This window comes from Rhinolophus hipposideros (genome assembly GCF_964194185.1).
Source record: "Rhinolophus hipposideros genome assembly, chromosome: 18".
Lineage (NCBI taxonomy): Eukaryota > Metazoa > Chordata > Mammalia > Chiroptera > Rhinolophidae > Rhinolophus > Rhinolophus hipposideros.
In genome coordinates this window covers 48958250-48977960 of record NC_138064.1, presented here as the reverse complement: position 1 = coordinate 48977960, position 19711 = coordinate 48958250, and the positions used below count along the sequence as shown (strand labels likewise).

The window sequence follows — 19711 nt, the reverse complement described above, 5'->3', positions numbered from 1 at the left end:
TGAGGCACACATTCCCATGGGAACAGTCACAGATGAGGTGAGGATGGGGTGGGGTGCCCCAAACAGAAGTACTGCATTGCATAATAATATAGAATTTTACTTTTTTCAAAGTGAAAATTACTTGTTTTTTTTTTATTACAAAAGTAATACATTATAAAAACTGCCAACATTTCAGGAAATATAAGAAAGTAAATATTTCAGCGTCGGTGTAAAACTTTCCAATCTTTTCTGTGTATGTGTTTATTTCTGTGTTATACATATGTACCTATATGCATATATCTTTAAAACATAAAAGTGGAATCCTACTATAGACATTGCTTTGAAATCTGCTTTTTTTCCCCATCTAAAATTGTGGACACATTTCAGTAAATATAGCCCTGTGTCATCATTTTTATAGCTCCCCAGCATTCCACTGAATAGATGTGCCAGTAGTTTACTTCCCCAGGGGATTGCCTGGTATTTAGGTTTGTTTAGGGGTGTACCATCTACCCCTTTTGATATATTTTTAAATCAATATAAGATATCTACCCCGCAACACACACACAAACTTAGCACATTTGCCACAATCCCCCAGGAGAAGTTTCAAATTATCTCTCTGTCTGTCTTCTTTGCACTTAGGCTGAAGGACTCCTGACAGCTGACGTGTGGACTAGAAGTTGCTGTAAGGGACCCACATAGGGCAGCTCAGGGTAGAGAGCCCAGACCCTGCATGGTGCAAACTGCCTGCAGTGGGGTCAGTTACTGTAGGAACGGCTTCCTCCTACACTGGAGCCCAGATCTGGTCATTCACGAAGCAACATTGCTGCCAGGAGCCTCTGTCATTTAATAGCTCTTCCAGCCTGAAGCCCAATTGTCAAAAACCTCCTTTCAAAAAAGAAAAACTCCTGCACACGTGCGGGTGTTTACACATGGCGCGTTCAATAACACCTCAGTATCCTGAGCTCTGCCACTGAGTAGTGCTCCTGGGGAAGCCAGCCAGCAGCTCTGAGCACTTGAAGGGCACCAAGCCCCACTCGGCACCAATGGGGGCACCACCCTTCAGGCTTTCATTGAGAAAAGCTTGCCCAGTTTATACATCATGCTAGCAAGCTTGACAGTCGGATTTCCAAGTTGGGCACATTAGCGCTCTGAGCAGGTCTATGGAGGCTGCCCTGAGAGTAAAAAGAAGTGACACCAGGCTGTAGAAAATAAAAGTAAAAGGCAGAAAGTGGGGGAGCCGAGGCCCCTTTGTGCAAAGGCAAATATTATAGCTCTGCCTCCTTTCGCAGTGTTTGCACACGGCCGGCACCACCCGTGATGGTGAGGCAATCAGTTTAGTGAGTTCTGACCAACATTTTAAACAGTGGACTAGAAGAGAAGAGAAAATATCAGTGCTTTTTTACTTAATTAAAGGCAAATAGTATCCTTTGGAATTTGTCTCACACCCACATGTGCACACTAAGTTGCATATGCAGTTCATTGCAGACTTGGAAGCGTGAAAGCTACACTTGTTGGCCCTGAAGTCATCATCATTATGGCAGAGTACAAAAATGAATGCCTTTAACAGTGACCTTGAGTTATCAAAAAACAAGGATCAAATAATGTTCAAAGTATAACATTTAAGAGGACAGAGGACAGTGGGGTGAAGATCTTTTGGAAAGATTCCTGTTACAAAGTACTGACAATTTTTTTGAAGATTTAGTATTTTAAATTTTAAGTGGAAAGCCTTTCTACCTTCTCCCTAATTTGAATCACAAACACCAAATTTGACATTGGGGGTAGAAACCTAAAAAATTTAAAATAAAAATTTTAAAATAAAATTTTAATTAATGAAAACACCAAATTTGATACATCTCTAACATAAAGATATGTATCTCAGGTATACCTGCTAAGGTATGCATATATCTTTGTGCTGCACATTAACAGGAACTTCAGTCATTCAAAACAGGGATTCACAATGCACAGCAAGGTTCCGTGCTCTGGCTAGGGATTGGCCCACAAAGATAAGAGACTCAGAACTGGCCCTCAAGGAACTGACAGTCCAGTGACCCAGATTTCAGTCAACTGCATTTATTGTCCTTCACTATAAAGTTGTTATGCAAATAGTGGTGCAGTACTGGCTGAGGCTGATTGAAATTGGCACTGTCCTGAAAAATCTAGGGTATGTGGACCCTATATGTACAAAACTGGCCTCGTGGCTTTGGCCATGAGCCCACGTCACAGAGGATTAAGTCTAAGCCAGGTAAGGTCAGGCAGGCCAGCTCAGTCCCTGTGAACCCAGGTAACGGCAAAAATGGTGAGCATGGAGCTGAGCCCTAGGTTCTGACCTGGAAGTGTGCAGGAAAACATCACGGTAAAGCCAACTCTGCAGCCAGTGGCTGCCACAGCCGCTGACATGCTTACCCTGCCTTTCAGTCTACGGACAGTTTAGGCCTCCGTCCTTTCCTGGCTCCATCGTGGTTTTTTGTTTTTTTATCAGCTTTGCACATATCCAGGCCATGTTTTAAAGTCCTCACTGGTCTCTGATCCACTTCTTCCTCTTTATATGTACTCTGATGAAGCTCCCTTCCCTGGGGGGAGGGGGGTGTCTAAATGCCCAGAGTGTGGGCGTAGAGCCCCAGCTTTGTCTCCATCGAGGTTGTCGTCCTCAAGGGCTGGGTGTCGTACACTCACCAGCCTTCGCAAACCCACCGTATCAAAAGCAGGATTTGTCTGGTCTGTGGTAGAACTACCTTTGTGAAGCACGCCAGTACTCACTACAACACATTTCTGCTAATGTCCTATATCCCCTATCAGCCCACTTTTACTAATTTGATATTACAAGTTTGGTGACCATTCCTCACAGATTTTTCAGATGTTCTGATTTTAAATTGCCTACCTGTCTTCCCTAAATATGCCAGTGCTTGTCAAACCGTGTGCCCTACTTTTTGGGTTAAAAAAAAAAAGTCTCTATGCTCAGAGGAGCCACAAGGTATGTGGAAATACTGTATTCTACTCACTTTGTATCCTGTGAGCAGACGAGTTTTCCTGCCGAGACTGTTCTGATGTACCCAGTCCCCATATTCTCCTCAGGCAGCGTGGACGCAAATGTCATGTGGTTACCAAAACAACCTCACATAAACCAGGGAGAGGCACCACCTGTGTATCTCATCGAAGCACAGAGCTGCGTCACCTACCAGGAGATGTGATTAGTCTTTACGACCTGGGCTGCTTTAGTGACATTCCACATAAAGGCCAGCTTGACACCCAGCTTGTCTGGCCTTTGCTTCTGTGTTTTGTTGTGTTGTGTTTTCAGGGAGCAAGTAGGAGGAGAAGTAGATTCACGAGGTTGTGGCAGAACTTTCTAAGCATCACCTCCTGACCATCTCCCCTCTTGCATTGCACATTCGGCGTCGCTGGGCAGGGTCCAGAGTACTTGGACTCCTGACAAGATGCCTCCATTCAACACTGCAAAACCCCGTGGAATATGTAGTAACTCATTGCCGTGTTCCCTCAGAGGAAATGCCCCAAACCTGCAGTGAACCTGCTCACGTGTGTCACATAATAGTAACAGCACACCCTATCAAGCTGAGTGTGCCCACTCGGCACAGACAAGGCACATGGCAGTGGGACTCTTCACGTGGCCCGTTACTTTCAGGGGCCTCTTGCAAACCAATTCAGCAAAATCCTAACTTAAACACCACATTGCAGAAGAGATCCGCCAAGCTGTGTGCTGAGCCAGCCTCCGTCCACATGCGAGTCCGCACGGCTGGGAGAAGCAGGCTATGGGATGGACAGCTTGACAGGCCTGTGAGGACATTCCGCTCTGGCTTCTTAGGCTAGGGTGAGGTGAGGAGCCAAGGTCAGCACGTGGGTGAACTAATCGAATCAAAGAAGGACAGGCTGCAGGTGGAGATGGTTGCTTTCCCTTGAAATCGTAGCTCTGAAGTACAGACGTCCAAAGCTTGGCCTCAGTGTGGAGAGGAACCAACCCTTCGGCGTGAGGGAATTGCAATCTGTGAACCGGTACAGAAAAACCTGAAGACAGGGAGTTTTGAGGAAATCAATGGAGATGATGTGCTTTTATAATAAAACAACTTTACTGGCTTCTTTCATTCTGTCTTCGTGTAGTCTGTAAAGTAATAGAAACAAGCAAGGACTGCGTTAGGAATTGGGAGCCCCAGTGCTGTTCACGATTTGCAGTGTGGCCTTGGACGTGATTTGTGGGCTCTCCAAAATCTCAATTCACCTGTCTGTGAAGGTGGGACTCACAAAGCCCACCACTTTCAAGTGCTCTGCGAATAATATCAATAAAGCACCACCCAGCACAAGTCATCATGTGCAGGGCTGAGACCAAGGCTTCTCTGAGCTTCAGTGTTCTTCCTTTGTTAAATGGGGCTAATACCAGCCGCGCTCATCCTGCAGAATGCTTCTGAGATCAAATAATATTAGGTTGCTGCACACGTGATTGCAGTTTAAAAGGTTAAAAATAATTGTAAAAACCGCAGTTACTTGTGCACCAACCTAACAGAAGATGCGTGAAGGAGACCAGGAAAGTATGGAGTTCCACGTGGGCCGCAGGGTCACAACAGTTCTGGGGCCGCTTTAAGTAGTCAGTTGCCGCCCGAGGCCAGGGCTGGTATAAGACTCGCTTTGCTTGTCCTGAAGCTTCTCTCTAGGGCGTCCCTTCCCCCTTCTTGTCACCCAAACCTAGCCTTCCTCCTCCCCTGTTCTGTCCTGTGTCTTGGATGCTCTGAGTTGCCTTTGCTCTTCTCTCAGAATCTGTCAGGCAGCTGCTGCACCTTACTTGATGGGGCTCCATTTCGGATCCCAGTGAAACCATTTCTATATATAGTTTGTAATAAAATGTGGGTTCCCTTGGGAGCCAAGTGGCAGCCATTGTGTGGGTTCATACCCACCACCATTGCACTGGTGGCCCCCGGAACCAGGGGAACGACAGTAAAAGTGAATCTGCCAGATGAAAATACTTTGGTCACTGTCACCTCAAGACAGCACAGGTCCAGTCCTGCTGGAGAAAGGGTTGAAAGGGAGAAAGGTTGACCCCCAGCAACCCTAAACTTAAAGGGGCAAGGGAAACCTTCCTCAGGACCAGGTCAAAAACAGCCCAGGGACACTGTCCCCTCCCTCCGTTTGCTTCCTGCGTGGCTCATGGCCTCACTGCGCCCAGCAGGGAACTTTCCTGTGTCTTGAAAACTCCATTCAGCACGCCCCTTTTTTCTCCTGTGGGATTTACCAGCTTCCAAATTCCAATGCTGCTGCAGTCACCCCAGATGTGTACCAAGGCCTCTTCATTTGCAAAATCTCTTGAGTCAATCTCTAAGTAAAAGATGCTTCAAGGAAGCACCCAGTTCCTTTTGCTAATAACCGCAGTTTGTCATGTGATCGCTGCCCCTCCCCCCACTGATTATCTCTGAAAACCCCCCACCCACCCCACCAATAAACTAGGTTGACGTCTGTCCTTTCTCTGCCAACGTCTGCATTTCCTTCAAGGTGGTAATCTTTTGCTTTTGTTATTTAAGTTCTGTTTTCTTCTTGATTGTTACCCAATTGCTTTGGGACTTGCATAAACAGTTAACAAAAACACGGCGCACGAGGCAGCCGTTTCGCTTTCTGTGCTTGTTGTTCTTGGCACTGGGTCAGTTCTATGAACTTCTGGTGTCCAACTGGTAGGACCTGAAACTCTGTGTTTAACAAGTGCCTGTAGTCAAAACAGTTGGCGTGTGCAAGCTAGGATAGCCGGTACTGAGTGCAGCTGGTCAGCCCTGGGTCCTGGACCACGCAGCACACAGAACCTCGGGGCTCCCATCGGGCCAGGCTTTTGTTGTTTAGTTGTTGGGGTTTTTCTTGCTTGCGTTTCTTTTTTTTTTTCTTTTTTGTGACGGCATCCGTGCTAATGTGGATTGCTTCAGGTTCCAAAAGTACAGCATGTTTACAGTCGTCGTAGAATCAGATTAAGTTGGCAGCCTGAGTCTCTGTAAGTGGTTTTAGTTTACATTTCTTCTTCTAGCAGGATGTTTTGCATAATTTTGCTGATCCTGGGTTATTTATAGACTTTCTTGAAGAAACGGGGATGCGTGAGTGTTTTCTGTTCTAACTGTGGAAAGTGAAATCGTTTCTGCAGTTGGAGAAATGGCAGTGCGTGCGCAGCACAGGGCTATTTTAGCTCCTGAAAATTAATTTCTCCGCGAGGTCATTTGATAACATTCCAGAGCACGCTCTCCGGCCGCTGATCTCAGATATCCTGATAGTTGTCTTAGAACGTGTTGTTTTCCTTTGGTCGGTCACAAACGGAATAAAATGAAAGTAACGATGCCATTTCCTCGGAGGCGCTCTGGGAGGGTGCATGCCGTGATTGGGTATTGTTTCAAATGTCCAGAGTGGGTTTGCAGTCGTTGTTTTGCCCAACCCGCAGGAGCAGTGTTCGCTGGCCATCCCCAGGCTGCCCAGAAGCCTTGGCAGGACTCTGAGAACCTGGGGGGAGGGGCAGGGGAAGGATGGCCGCAGGAAAGTTAGTGGGTTTTCAAAGTTTGTCCTCACCTAAATGATAGTAATACTCAGGTGTTTATAACACTAAAAAATGATAATCAACTGCAAGGTGGCATCACGTTAATGCATTTTCTGTTTGATTTTCTGGCCTGGCGGTAGCATCTTTGGGGGCCCAGTGCATGTTTGAATGAGAACTAAAGCTGGGCAAGGTTTGAAATCACGAAGCCAGAATTAGCACTCTATGAAAGGGTTTCCCATAATATTTACTAGAACAGTTGGCTAAAAACTGCTCCGCTTTGCCCACTGAGGGCTGTGTAATTAAATCAGCCCTTGACAGCTTACCTTGAGCACCTCCCTTCTCTGTCTGCAGCTCCCGGAATTTGCATGGGTAAGTACCACGTTCATCAGCGTAACGAGCGTGGAGTCCCAGACTAATGGTCCAGGAGAATGTCGTAAATGAGACACTTCATTGTGCCTCTGGCTAAATATTTTAAACCAAACAAATCAAAAAGGAGGGCGAAACGGTAAGCCTCCTTTGCGCCGTGTGAAAGACCGTCTAAGTAGGGAGTCTGTCCTGATCCTGGTCCTTAGGTCCCTCACAGACAGGCCCAAACCTCCCCTCACCATCACGACTCACACACACAAATGAAAATGGAGAGTTGAAACGGAAATTTCCAAGGAACTAAATGTGGCCATTAGGCCGCGGCTTGGCGTAGTTATAACTGCTGAGTGCTGCCAAGAGCAGATTTCTTTTTCTCCTCCATGTTTCTCTCATCTATATGAAGTTAGGGGTGGCTGGGGGGTGGGGAGGGGGGAGTTTGTTTTTCTGGTCTCCTCTAACCTTGCTTGCAGAGAATAGTAATGGGGCTGCCTTGCTTTCCAGAGCAGGCCCTGAGCTTTCTCATGCTAACCCCACTGAGCTGGTGAACGATAAGTCTAACCCTTGGGTCCCACTAGAAAAGGCTGGAGATGGGACTTGGCTTCCTCGGTGGAGATGGGGAGGTTGACCTCAGGCTGGACTGTGTTCGTCAGACTGTGGCCTCCTCCTTGCCCTTCCAAACTGGGCAAAGTGGCTGAAGGCAGATGTTGGAAACTGGTCTAATGATTCAGACCTGCCCCGTGGATGGGGCCCATTACACTTCCGCTTTTCTCCTCTCATGGTTCAGTTTGGGATAGGATTGGAGTCCTATTCTATCCTTTTGAAGGCCTCAGATTTGAGTTTTCTGTTGGTTTTTGTGCCTCTCAGCTTGCAGTGATTATGGGGGCTCTCACCCCACTGTGTAAATAACCTCATGGCCAGAGGGAATGAAGAGATGTGAAGGGACCCTCCAGGCCTTTCTGTTGGAAAGGGATGGTGGTAAATACTGAAAGAATTCTCAGTCCTCCTGTCCTTGGGCTTTTGCATTTGAATTGGCCAAGCCTGCCCACCCTGCTATCCTTGGGAAAGTGAAGGCGCTACCGTTTGCCCGCCTGTCAGTTCTGCCCCTCCCAGCCCCTCCTCTCGTCAGCCTGACAATACTTTCAAATACCCTCCTTCCTTGCTTTGATTTCCCTACCTCAGACTCCCAACACCACCGCCCCCTCCAGCAGAAGAGAGCTCAACGATACAGAGGGTGCCAAAAAAATGTATACACATTTTAAGAAAGGAAAAAACTATTAAAATTGTAATACTCAGTATATACCAATAACAAAAGATGAATACAAGTCACATTTGACTTCTGAAATTACAAGAGGTTCTCAAAGTGGTTACCGTCAACATAATTTTAATATGTATTTTTTCCTTTCTTAAAATGTGTGTGACATTTTTTTGGCACCTGCTGTATATCTGTTGTGGGACTGATCACTGTTAAACGATCTGTCAGGGCCCCTTAGCAGCAGTGAGCATTTGTGGGTCCCTCTCTCTCCTGGCCCCCAGGGGAGTGGATTGACCTGCCCCACAGTGAGTGGGAAGCCCAGGGTCCAGCAGGGCCTGGGAGACTGAGGGAGGACCAAGGTATCCAGGCAAAACCCAGAGATTGGGTGGATCTCTGGTGAAAAGCAGCATTGGGCCAGATGGTCTGAGTCAGTTTGTCAAACCTGTGAATGTGCTGGTGGCTACCTCACTCTGCCATTAGCCCACTTACCCCCACCGTCGTATCTTTTTCTGGAAGGACAGCAATGACAAATAGATTCATCAGAACCCACAGGGTAAGAAAGTAAGCTGAGAAAAGGAGTTGGTTTCCACCAGTCGGTGGCTTGAAGTCACGTCACTGTTTCAGACCAGCTGCTGTGTACCTGTACGCTACCTAGCCAGGCCTCCAGGGCAAGCAGGATTTACCAGATGTCAAGGACCAGGACACTGTCTCCACCTTGACCTTGCTACAGTTTGAATCAGTGTGGCATTCCACAGACCACGGAGGAAGCTGCATTTCATCTATGTTACGTCAGGGGTTAGGAGTCCCTTGTCCTCTGCCCTCCCTCCATACTTTACTTTTTCTCCCTTATCCAATGAACATGAACAGTTTTTAGGTAAACCATTTGTGTTAATTTGCCTGGGCTTTCATAACAAAATACCACAGGGTAGTTAAACAACAGAAATTAATTTTCTCACAGTTCTGGAGGCTGGGAGTCCACAATCAGGATGTGGCAGGGTCGGTCTCTCCTGAAGCCCCTCTCCTGGGCTTGCAGGCGGCTGTCGTCTTGCTGCCTCTTCATATGCTTGTCCCTCTGTGCACACACCCCCTCGTGTCTCATACTCTTCTTACAAGGACACCAGTCATATTGGATTAGGGCCCCTCAACCATCTCATTTTTCACCTCTTTCAAGACCTTATTTTTTAATACAGTTACATTCTGAGGTCCTGAGGATTGGGACTTCAACATAGGAACTTAGGTGCAGAATGCAGCTCATAATACCAATCAGCTAAGCCTGGTCCTGCCGGAACTCAGTTAAGCATCAGAACACTGCAGGAACCGCCATGTAGAGATTCATCTGTGGCTTGTTCCTGCACGTGTGCGTGTATAGAACCAGGCACTGTCTCCTCTGTGGGTACACAGTCAAGGAAATGCAGTGCGAGAAAGAAAAGAACATGTTCAGAAGTCACCAATGGCTATGAAAGTCTGAGTTAGCATTCATGTGTCCTGGGGTGATTTTTAGGTGACTTCAGCAGCCTACCTGTCTCGAGGGGAGACTGTGGTAGGGGTAGAGTGACTGAGAATAGCCTGCAGACCACTGGGCTCCAGAATTCATCCGACAAAAATTGTTACCTCCCCTTCCCTCTGGGCCTCTTCCTTCCAGTGGCTTTTCGAGCAAACTCCCTCGTCTCTTAATAGATTCATTGGCATGCTCCTCTCAGTGTTTTGATATATATATATATATATATATATATATATATATATATATATATATATATATATATATATTAAAATCTGCCCTCAGTGTTCGTTGCCCCTGGAAGTTGGGAACCTTACATGGCTTGGGAGAGGAGAATTTAGCCAGTTATTGCCTCACATTTTATAATAACTGCTGCTCTTTTCCCAGGAGCATAGGGTAGGCCATGCCAGTTCTTCTCTCTCCCTCTGCGCCTGCTATGGGATATTTTTGACCCCGAGATGCTAGAGGCCTGCAGGTTGGCCTCCAACAGCCTTTTGCAAATATTTCTTTCCAGATCTTTTCTCAATGAAGACCATTTCTTCCCTGAAGTAAAACATCCTCAGCTGAGACAAGAACAGGGTTTCGGGGGGGCCTGCCCTGAGAACACCAGAGCCAAAAGCCAGTTCTTAGAAACTGCGATTCAGGACAGAAACCCAAGGATTAGTTGGGGTCAAGCCACAGGGGAGCTAAAAGCAGCCCTCCCAGCCCTTCATTACCTGCTGCATATTACTCAGATCCTGGTCTCAACAAGGTGACAACAGAGAGACAATGTGTTTCTGCAGGCTGGTGGGAGGATCCACTACCCTTTATTACCCCGGCATCTGAGATAGGAGAATGTGATTGCTGCTGGGAGAGCAGACCAGGAATCTGTTTGATGCCACGGTCCAGGGGCTGTGTGCTGAAAGACTGCCGTCTGGCAGCTGGACTGCAGCTGCAGGGTCTTCCTTGGCTTAACAGGCAGGTTTCTGGCAATGGGAATGGTCTCTTTGAGAGACTTATAACAGTAATAATCATAATACTCTTTCTTTGTTTGTTTATTTGCTTGGCCTGACTCAACTTTTAAACCTCTTACATGCCTGATCTCATTGACTATCCCCTATAGCCCTAGAAGGTAGGTATTGTTAACCTCAGAGCGTGGAAATTCTGGAACGAGAGCCAGGATTCAGACTCCAGCTCTTGGATACCAGTGCTCTTTCTATTGATTTCAGCTGCCTAATATCTGTATTTGGATGCCAATAAGCAGGGTAGTTTGTCTGAGACTTGGAAAACCAGTTGTTTTTCTGTTATTGTATTTCTTGTAAGTTGTAAGGGCAACATTTGACAGCTCGCTGTGTGCAATGCGCTGCTCTAAGAGTTTTACACTTAATGTCTTCAACCACTGGTCAGAGGGGGCTAGTGTTAGCCTCATGAGATCCTTACCAGGCAAGATGAAGAAACGTGGGCTGAGTGACACACCTGCCCTGAATGGCAGGTGGCTCGGTAGAGTCACACTTCAAAGTGCTGTTCACAGGTCGCTGCCACGCTGGGGGATGTGTCAAGTTGCACACTTGGCACCATCCTCTTCCACATTATAAATGAGGATTTGGAAGAGGAATGGCAGTAGTTGTCAGGCTTATCAAGTTTTCAGGTGGTAGGTTTGGGAAGGAGAACAGACTGACTCCAACAAGATGGCATTTCCAAGGATACCTGTGGATAAGCAGCTTGGCAGCAAAGTGTATGAAAAAGACTTAGGGGTGATGCAGCTATCAGAAATAAAAAATCTAGATTGGGTTTTTAGCGTTAATAGGAGGAAACAGCTAGAAGCTGCTCCGACCCCATCTGTAATGTTCTCCCTTCTGAGTTCCACAGTTTAGGAAGGACAGTAAGAGCCAAAAAGGATCCAGAGATCAAGAGGAATAGTGAAAATGATCTTTTGTGCGGAATGGTTAAAAAAGACCTCTGGGGGACATTTAATGTGGAGAAAGAGATTCCGAGGACCAAATATTTGGCCAGGTGCCCCATGGAAGGGGAACCAGAGTGGTTCAAAGTGATGCCCATGGGGCAGAAATGGGAGTGCCATGCTGGCATTAGAGAGCAGCTCCGCGGAGGGAAGAACTCTCAGCTGGTGTGCATCTGGAAGGCACCATCCACTCAGGGGCCTGCAGCGGACTTGCCAGGCTAGGCAGCCCCTTGGGTGGAGGCTGACGAGTGGACCACAGCCCTGCAAGTGGGCCGACAGGGCTTAGCGGGGAATGATTACCTGTGACATTGCTTCCTGCCTGTTAGGAGTCTGTTACTCTGTCCCACTTCAAGGTCTAACACCTGGGTCCCTTTGGTGGAAATGCCGGCTGTACCAGGGATGGGGGGGCCGCCACAGGGGAGCTGTGCCTCAGTGTGCCATTGGTAAATAGCAGGTGCAGCCTGCCTGTGTGTGTGTGTGGCGGGGGGGTTATTGTTTCAGACCAATTAACACTTCTTCCTGGACCTGCATTGGCCATGTTTGAGAGCTGCTGTCTGGGAGTACCTGTATGCTCCCTCCTGCTGGCCGCCTTAATTACCTTAACTTAAAAATTACCTCTCTTAAGTGATTCCAAGAAAGTAAACTCTCAGTTATCCTGAAACTGATTGTTCTGTTTATGGGTTGTCCTAGCCCTTATATTCTGTAGGGGGATTTTTGGGTTGTTTTTTTTTGTTTTGTTTTGTTTTAGTGAGGTGAAATTCATGTAGCATAACATTAACCATTTTAAAATGAACAATTCAGTGGCATTGAATACACTCACAAGTGGTGCAGCCACACTTCTGTCTAGTTCCAAATGTTTCGTCACTCCAAAATAAAACTTCATGCCCATTAAACAGTTAGTTCCCCTTCCCCATCCCCTTGGTGTCTGGCAACAACCAGTCTGCTTTCTGTGTCTATGGATTTGCCTGCTCTGGACAATTCAAATGAATAATGCATACAATATGCAGCCTTTTGTTTCTGGCTTCTTTCATTTGGATGTTTTCTAGATTCATCTACGTTGTAGCAGGTATCCGTACTTCATTCCTTTTTAAGGCTGAATAATATTCCACGGTATGTACGTATAGACCACAATTTGTTTATCCATTCATCCATTGATGGACACTTGAGCTATTTCCATCTTTGGCTATTGCATAGAGTGCTGCTATGAACATTCATATATGAGAATTTGTTTGAGTACCTGTTTTCAGTCCGTTTGGACATATACCTAGGAGTAGAATTGTTGGGTCACGTGGTAGTTCTATGTTTAATATTTTGAGGAACCACCATACTGTTTTCCACAGAGGCTGCACCATTTTCCATTCCCACCAACAGTGCCCAAGGGTCTCCGTTTCTGGGTTTTGGAGGGTGTTGGTTTTTCGTTTTTGTTTTTTAATTTAATAGCCATCCTAGTAGGTATGAAGTGGTATCTCATTGTGATTTTGATTTGCATTTCCCTAATGACTAATGATATCAAACATCTTTTGATATGCTGTTGGCTGTATGTATACCTTCTTTGGAGAAATGTGTATTACAAAGCCCTTTGCCCATTTTTTGATTGGGTTGAGCCTGCTTGTTTTTGTATTTAGAATTAAGGTTCCAAACTTCATGCTCCTCAAATGCTAGAGCAGTACAAACATTGTATCTTACTCTCGTAAGCCACCTGTTTGCTGAGAACTTAGGCCACCTACTTATACCTTGGCACCTGAGGTGAGGAGAGAGAACAGGGTGGAAAAGGCCGGAAAGGTGCTCCAGAAGGACCCAAGGGCTCTGGGAGAGCTGGCCCATGGCAGATGCTCACATCTCTGTCTTCCAGGTCATCCTGGAACTTTCAGTAAACAGATTCTAGGAAAGCTGTTCACATTTGTCTCTAGAAAAGGCTCAGGCTCCCAGGTCACCTGTGTTTCTTCTAAGTATTGCAACAACCAGCAGGCCTGCTCTTGACTGAGTGGGGAAGTGTGCCTGTGAGCCTTTGCCCCGCGGGCCTAGGGTCCGGAGGACGAGGCTCACAGCCGTACCTTCAGGAGCAGGTTATCTCTGGCCAGAGCTGCAGCTGACATAGAAAGAGAGGCTGGATGCTCCCTCCAGCGGACTGGGTCAGGTGGGTGGTCACGTCACCCCCCTCATTCCCACTGGCTCCATTCCAAAGAAATGAAACTGTAGAAACCAGTTCTGCTTTGCCAACTAGCACAGCCCCCTCAGAAAATCCCGCAGAAACTGATTAATTCTCCATCCTGGGAAGAAATTCTACAAGAGGGGAAAAGGAAGCCAAGAACCCAGAGCCTGAAGTCTTGTTCTAAATAATTCTTCTGTGGGAGACTCACTCTCTCTGGCTTTGGTTACCTTGTCCAGCGGCTGACGAGATGGTCCCAACCTGAGACAGCTTCATAAAGACCAGGTGGCACTGTCTAGCTTAGGTGGCATGCTTTGAGATGATACCATATCCAGACAGTCTGAAATGCTCTATAAGAGCCATACTTCTGGGTCGTGGAAGCTTTTGTTTCTTAACGGTGAGCTTTTATTTTCCCTTATTAAAAAGGCATAAACTCTTCAGCCAGGGCCAACTAAAGATTTATCAGATAATAGCCAGATTTTACAAAGAAATGTTGGATGTAACACAGGAGAGATTCTAGTAGAAGATAAAGTTGCCTAGAACACACTCAACCACTGGGTGTTTTTTTAAAAATTGAGGTTAAATTCACTTAACAATTAATCATTAATCATTTTAAAGCATACAACTCAGTGACACTGAGTCCATTCACAATGTTGTGCAACCATCACCCCTACCTAGTTCTAGAACATTTTTATCACCCCCACAAGAGACCCTCTACCCATTAAGCACTTACTCCCCACTTCCTTCTTCCTCCAGCCCCTGGCAATCACTAATCTGTTTTCTGCCTCGATGGATTTACCTGTTCTGGATAGTTCATATCAATGGAATTGTACAACACATGACCTTTTGTGAACCATGGTTTGTTGGTTTATTTTTCACACTCCCCCACCCCTTGCCAAGAGCAGGGCATAAACTTTTGAAATATATAGAATGAATGAAAATTCCCTGCTTGAATTGACAGTTAAAATATCCCACAAAAGTATTTTTCAATCTTTCTAATGACGTCTCTGCTCTCTACACAGCAGAGTCCTAGATATCGTGGTGGACTCTGCCCATCGGGATGGACAGGCCCTGAGGGAAGGGGGGGTGGAAAGCCCTGAGGCTGCCGCGCCAGGCCAAGGGGGACAGCAGCTCCAGGAGCTGGGGCCCAGCAGCCTGCACGTGGGCCATCACGCTGTGGGGCTTCAGGAAGGCCCGGCCCTTCCCCAACAGGGACTCCCATCAGCCTCAGAGGAGCCCGCTGCCTCTGACCACACCTCGTGTGTATGGTTCAGGAAAAGCCAAGTTCATCTGCCAAATTCAGGACAACCCTGACTGTTCCGGGCTTTTCTTTCTGCCTTTCCCTAATCGCATCTGGGCGTGCTCTCTTAAAGGGGAAGTGGTGCGTTCTGACTGGCCAGGGCCCTCTGCCAGGAGCCAGGAAACGTCTCCCACGAGTCGCATTGCCCAGCAGCGTGTCACGGGCTCAGCCTCCTTATCCTAACAGCAAGGCTGCCTCCCCGGGATGTGTAAGTGTGAGCACAGGGCATGTTGGCCACACAGGATGGCGTGGGGCTGGGCCCAGGTCACGGAAGAGAGAGCCTGGCAGGCGGAGCGTGCTGTCAGCTCACAATCCAGTTAGCAAGTCCAAGCTTTAGCAGAGCTGGTGCTCCTGGGCTGTGGGCTGGTGCCAGAGCAGAAGCAGGGCTGAGGCTTGGAGTGGGGAGAGGAGCTGCCTCAGAAAGAGGTCAGTAGTAGGAGGTTGGGTTGGGGACCAGTCTATTTTGGACAGCCTTTCTGGAGGCGCAAGCCTCAGGGCCTGGGTAGGAGTGGAGTGGAAAATTTTATAGCACACCTCTCATAGCACCAGGAAGCCAGCGGTAGTGAACCTCACCAACTCGTCACCCCCACTTCTCTGCATTTATGTGCAGCTCCGACTACATTTTATGCATTTATTTCTTCGGCAATTATTTTTCTTTGTCATTTGTATATGTAATTGGTGTTAAGAAATGTTTCAGGCCTCTTTTCCTCAAACTGTAAAAATTGCTTGAAACTAGCGACCTGTGTTTTTCCTTCTGTCCTGTTCGTGGATAGTCCTGGGTCCAGTGTGGGCACACGGTGGGCCCTGAGGAAATGGCAGTGGCCAGCCCACTAGGATGATTGGCAGTGTACCTGGCCTGCTTTCTAGCTCAGGTGTAGTTTCCTGTGTGCTCGCGGAGAAAGACCGGGCAAAGCTGCCACATGCTCATACATGCAGTTACTAAGTCAATGCCACCGTGAGTGACTGACGCTATGTTTTAGATGCCTTTCTGCCCTAGGCTTTTGTTTGTATGGTGTTGATGATGGATCTTAAATCATTTAAAGAGCTTTGTTTTCACCAAAATAGTTCTGACTTTTTGCTCCTAAAGAAAGGGGCAGGAGGGAACAGAAGGAGACTAGAGAGGATGGGGGTAAAGTGTGTGTCTCTCTACGCATATATGGACAGGGCACAACCACACCCTATTTCAAAGCAACTTCCTGTTTGCCACTGCCAACTGCCACTCCAAGGAGAACTGAAATGGTTCCGTTATTAGTGGCTGCTGCAGGACCGCGCCAGCCTGTGGGGTGAGTGGTTCTGAGGGTCACTGTGAGCGGAGCCATGTGTTGAGACTTTGCACCTTCCATTGTAGGAGGTACGGCTGGGCCCTGTACTGTTGAAACCGGAGGTCGGTTACAGATAGAAATCAAGCAGCGGTGGCCTCTCCTTGATCAGCCGTTGTTCCTTAAACAATGTGCTCCCATAGGATTCTTGTAAGTGGACTAGTTTTAATTCAAGGACAGGGAGAAAGCAGAGAAGTGCCCACTTAGGAAAGCTACTACTTGTACTTTGTTTTAATCTACATTTTCGTGTATTAGGGGATCTTATATGAAGTGCCTACTGTGAGTTGGCACTATGGTAACCACCCTCCATGTACTACCAATTCTCACAACAATTATTTCTTCAACAGTGAACATAGTGAGTGCCCATTAGGGCGAGACCCTGGGCTAAAAGCGAGGGATAAAAGACCGAACCGGACACCCCTCCTCTAGGTATGTCCAGTGACAGTGCACGTGGCCCAGTAAACCAGTGATCACAACATGTGATGTGTGTTAAGATGGGGCCCTCCGCGTGCTGTAGGGTCACCTTCCCATTCGTAACCCTATGATGTGGGCATTGTTGTTCCCATTTTTATAGGTAAGGAACCTGGGGCTCAGGGGGTTAAGTTATTTGCCCAAGTCACAGAGCTAATGAGTGGCAGAGCTGGGATTGGAGCCCAGATCTTTCTGATTCCAAAGACAGCAGTGTTTGGTCCATATTTCCAATGACTACCAAAGCTGGAACAGAGCATGTGAATCACCTCTGGACCTTTTGAAAAATACAGGTTTGGGGACCCTGGCCTTGCTGTCCCAGGAATGAGGAGCCTTCTGCTGTACCCACGGGGCCTCTGAGTGTACGTGTGGCCTGGGCATTTTCTCGGTACGTGTATCAGGCTCCTCCTTCCCTTCCTTGAGGTGTGGGCAGGGCATGCCTGTGACAGGGGCAGGGCTTTTCCATACGCTTAACCCAAGGCACCCAGGTAAAGGCTCCCACACTGCCTCAAGACAGCATTGGGAAGAGTCAGTCCCACTGTTGAGGTATTTTAGACATTAGGGATCCCCATTCATGTGTCTTCTCCCCAAAGATTTCTCAGCCTAATGCCTCCCGCTTTGTGCAGCTTCAGCTGCCTGCCAGACCTGTCCCTTTGGTGCCCCTGGGGCAGGGATGATGTCAACTATGCCATTTTAAGATAGAACCAACAGCTTATTCTAAAACTGGAAGCCACACTTTTCATCTAAGCTGTGGTGGCTCCTATGTTTAAACTCATGTGATGTGTGCAGTGGGTATGTTGTGCGGTTGTGATGGGAGGTCACACTGATGGGGAGGTGAGCACCGTGCGGGTGGAACTCCTTGTCCTCCCCTCCACTACCAGGTTGGCTCTGGACACAGGACCAGCTGGGGCAGTAGTAAGAGGATCAGGTCAGGGCTCTGGCTGCGGGCAGAATCCCGCAGAGCGGCAGGGCCGGTGACTAACCTCAGGCCCGCCAGGCAGCAGCCTTCCTCCCCAGAGGGAGGCAGTTCTCTAGTTCAGGTGGCCAACCAGGAGGTGGGGAGTATCTTCCCACCCCGACAGAACCCTCTGCAAAGACAGTGCCTATCTCATCACCGTTATATCCCAGTGCCTGGCACATGATTCGTGCCAAGGAAATGCTTTAAAGAAAAAAAAAATGAGTGAATGAATGAGGTTTGACTTCCACCATGTTCTTCTCTCCTTCCTGCCTTGGTATTTGCATGTGTTTTCTCCCCTTTGCCCTCTCTGGTTAGGGATGTGTATTGTCGTTATTGTTTGAGTTTGTCTTTTTTCTCGTACGGACTTAAACAGCTTTAGCAAAAACAAAGTCTGTTAAGCAATCTATCCTATATGCTTCTCTTTTTTTCATCTATCTCTATTACATATTTACATACATAATATATAGGTTCACATTTTATGCTTTTGTAAAGTAATGATGTGTTCACATATTTTCAATTTTCTTGTGGATTTGGATTTTCATGTATTTGGAGCTCACATGCAGTGCCTGCTGTGAGTTGGCACTGTGATAACCACCTTCCACGTGTGAGCCGTCCTCACAGCACTCATTTCTTCAACAGTGGACTTACTCAACAGTGAGAGCCTATTAGGGCGAGACCCTGGGCTCAACACCAGGGACAAAAGAGTGAACAAGACACCTGCCCTTGACATTTCCTTCGATTTGAGATAACCCTCATAGTTTTCGTTTCCAGTTGTTTTATTATGGATCATTCAGGTTGATTGTGGTACTTTTTATTTTATTTATTTTTATTATTTTAAATAGTGCTGTTGAGAATATCTTTGAATTTTGGGGGGGGGAAGGGGAGGGAGATATTTCTTTGAGATCTATACTCCAGACTAACATCACCAGATGACCAGATCAAGGTCTGTGGGTGTGTTTTAGTAACTGTTATTATCACCAGGTTGCTCTCCAAAGAAAAGTCATCCCTTGAAAGTACCCTCAGCAGTGTGGACATGTGCGTGTTTCCCCAGAGGTCTGTATTTGCTGTGGTTTTCTTTCTTTTGGCTAGGTTAGGTATCTAGTGAGGGCATCCTTGGGGGCTGTTGGCAATATTTCAGGGCCCTGGAAAGTCCTTGGGATTCAGCAAATCCTACTGAGCAGTGGTGGATGCCAGAAATTTGCACCTTAGTATAAACAAGCAATAGAAGAGCAGGTAGGAGGGAGAATGCCACCAAGTGGGAGAGATAAGGAGGATCCCACATTATCTAACTTCAGAGTTGTGGGAAATGCTTTGTCAAGAATCGTCACAGAAGTTGTGTTGCTCACGTGTAAGGAGAAGAGAACATCCAGCAGGGAGGCATGGTAGAAAGGGCACTGGCTCCAGCCGAGGCAGACCTGGGCTCTCCTCCCAACTGCCAAGGTCTGCGTGACCTTGGCCTTGTTTCATAATCTTGCTGAGCTTTAATTGCCCATCTCTAACAAGGAGGCTAACAATATCCACTCTTGTGGGGTTGTTGGGTAGAAGACATGAGCTGGTAAGTGTAACAGTAGTTTGCACAGTGCCTGACACATGAAATGCTTCTTCTCTTCCTAACTGAATGAATGGGCACAGAGTGACAGAGAGATGACTGAGAACTGAGCATGTGAGCCACCGGCCCACACTGGCATTTGTCAGTGCCTCAAACATGCGTGTTGCCTGGCAGTGGATAGGAGGTGAGGGATAGTGTAAGCCAATTGGTGACAGGCATCCATGCTGTAAGGAACGCTTCCCGGGCCACTGGGAGCCTGATAGCCTTTAAAGAGGTACTCCAGCCTGAGGAGGGAGTGGGCACTCCAGAGAAGCCCACAGATACTCCTGGCACACAAACTGCTTGGCACACTCCACCTGCCACTCATGGCCTGCTTTAGTCACTTGACTTTCCTGTGTCTTCATTTCCTCCCCCGCTGAGGAAGGCTGATTC

General features: G+C 47.3%; 1 protein-coding gene across 9 annotated transcripts in view; it reads left to right on the top strand.

Moving 5' to 3' along the window:
• Nucleotides 1-19711, top strand: part of ATXN7L1 (ataxin 7 like 1) — a gene marked incomplete at its 5' end in the record, with an annotated part of 221273 nt that overhangs the window by 146575 nt on the left and 54987 nt on the right. Inside the window, one exon of one of the 9 annotated variants that reach the window (XM_081079571.1) lies at nt 5680-5953. The exons of 5 other annotated variants lie outside the window; for them this stretch is intronic. Of the gene's footprint in view, nt 1-5679; nt 5954-15227; nt 15412-17065; nt 17161-19711 lie in introns of those variants that run through there. 3 more of the 9 variants (XM_081079569.1, XM_081079570.1, XM_081079572.1) reach the window with 3 other exon arrangements.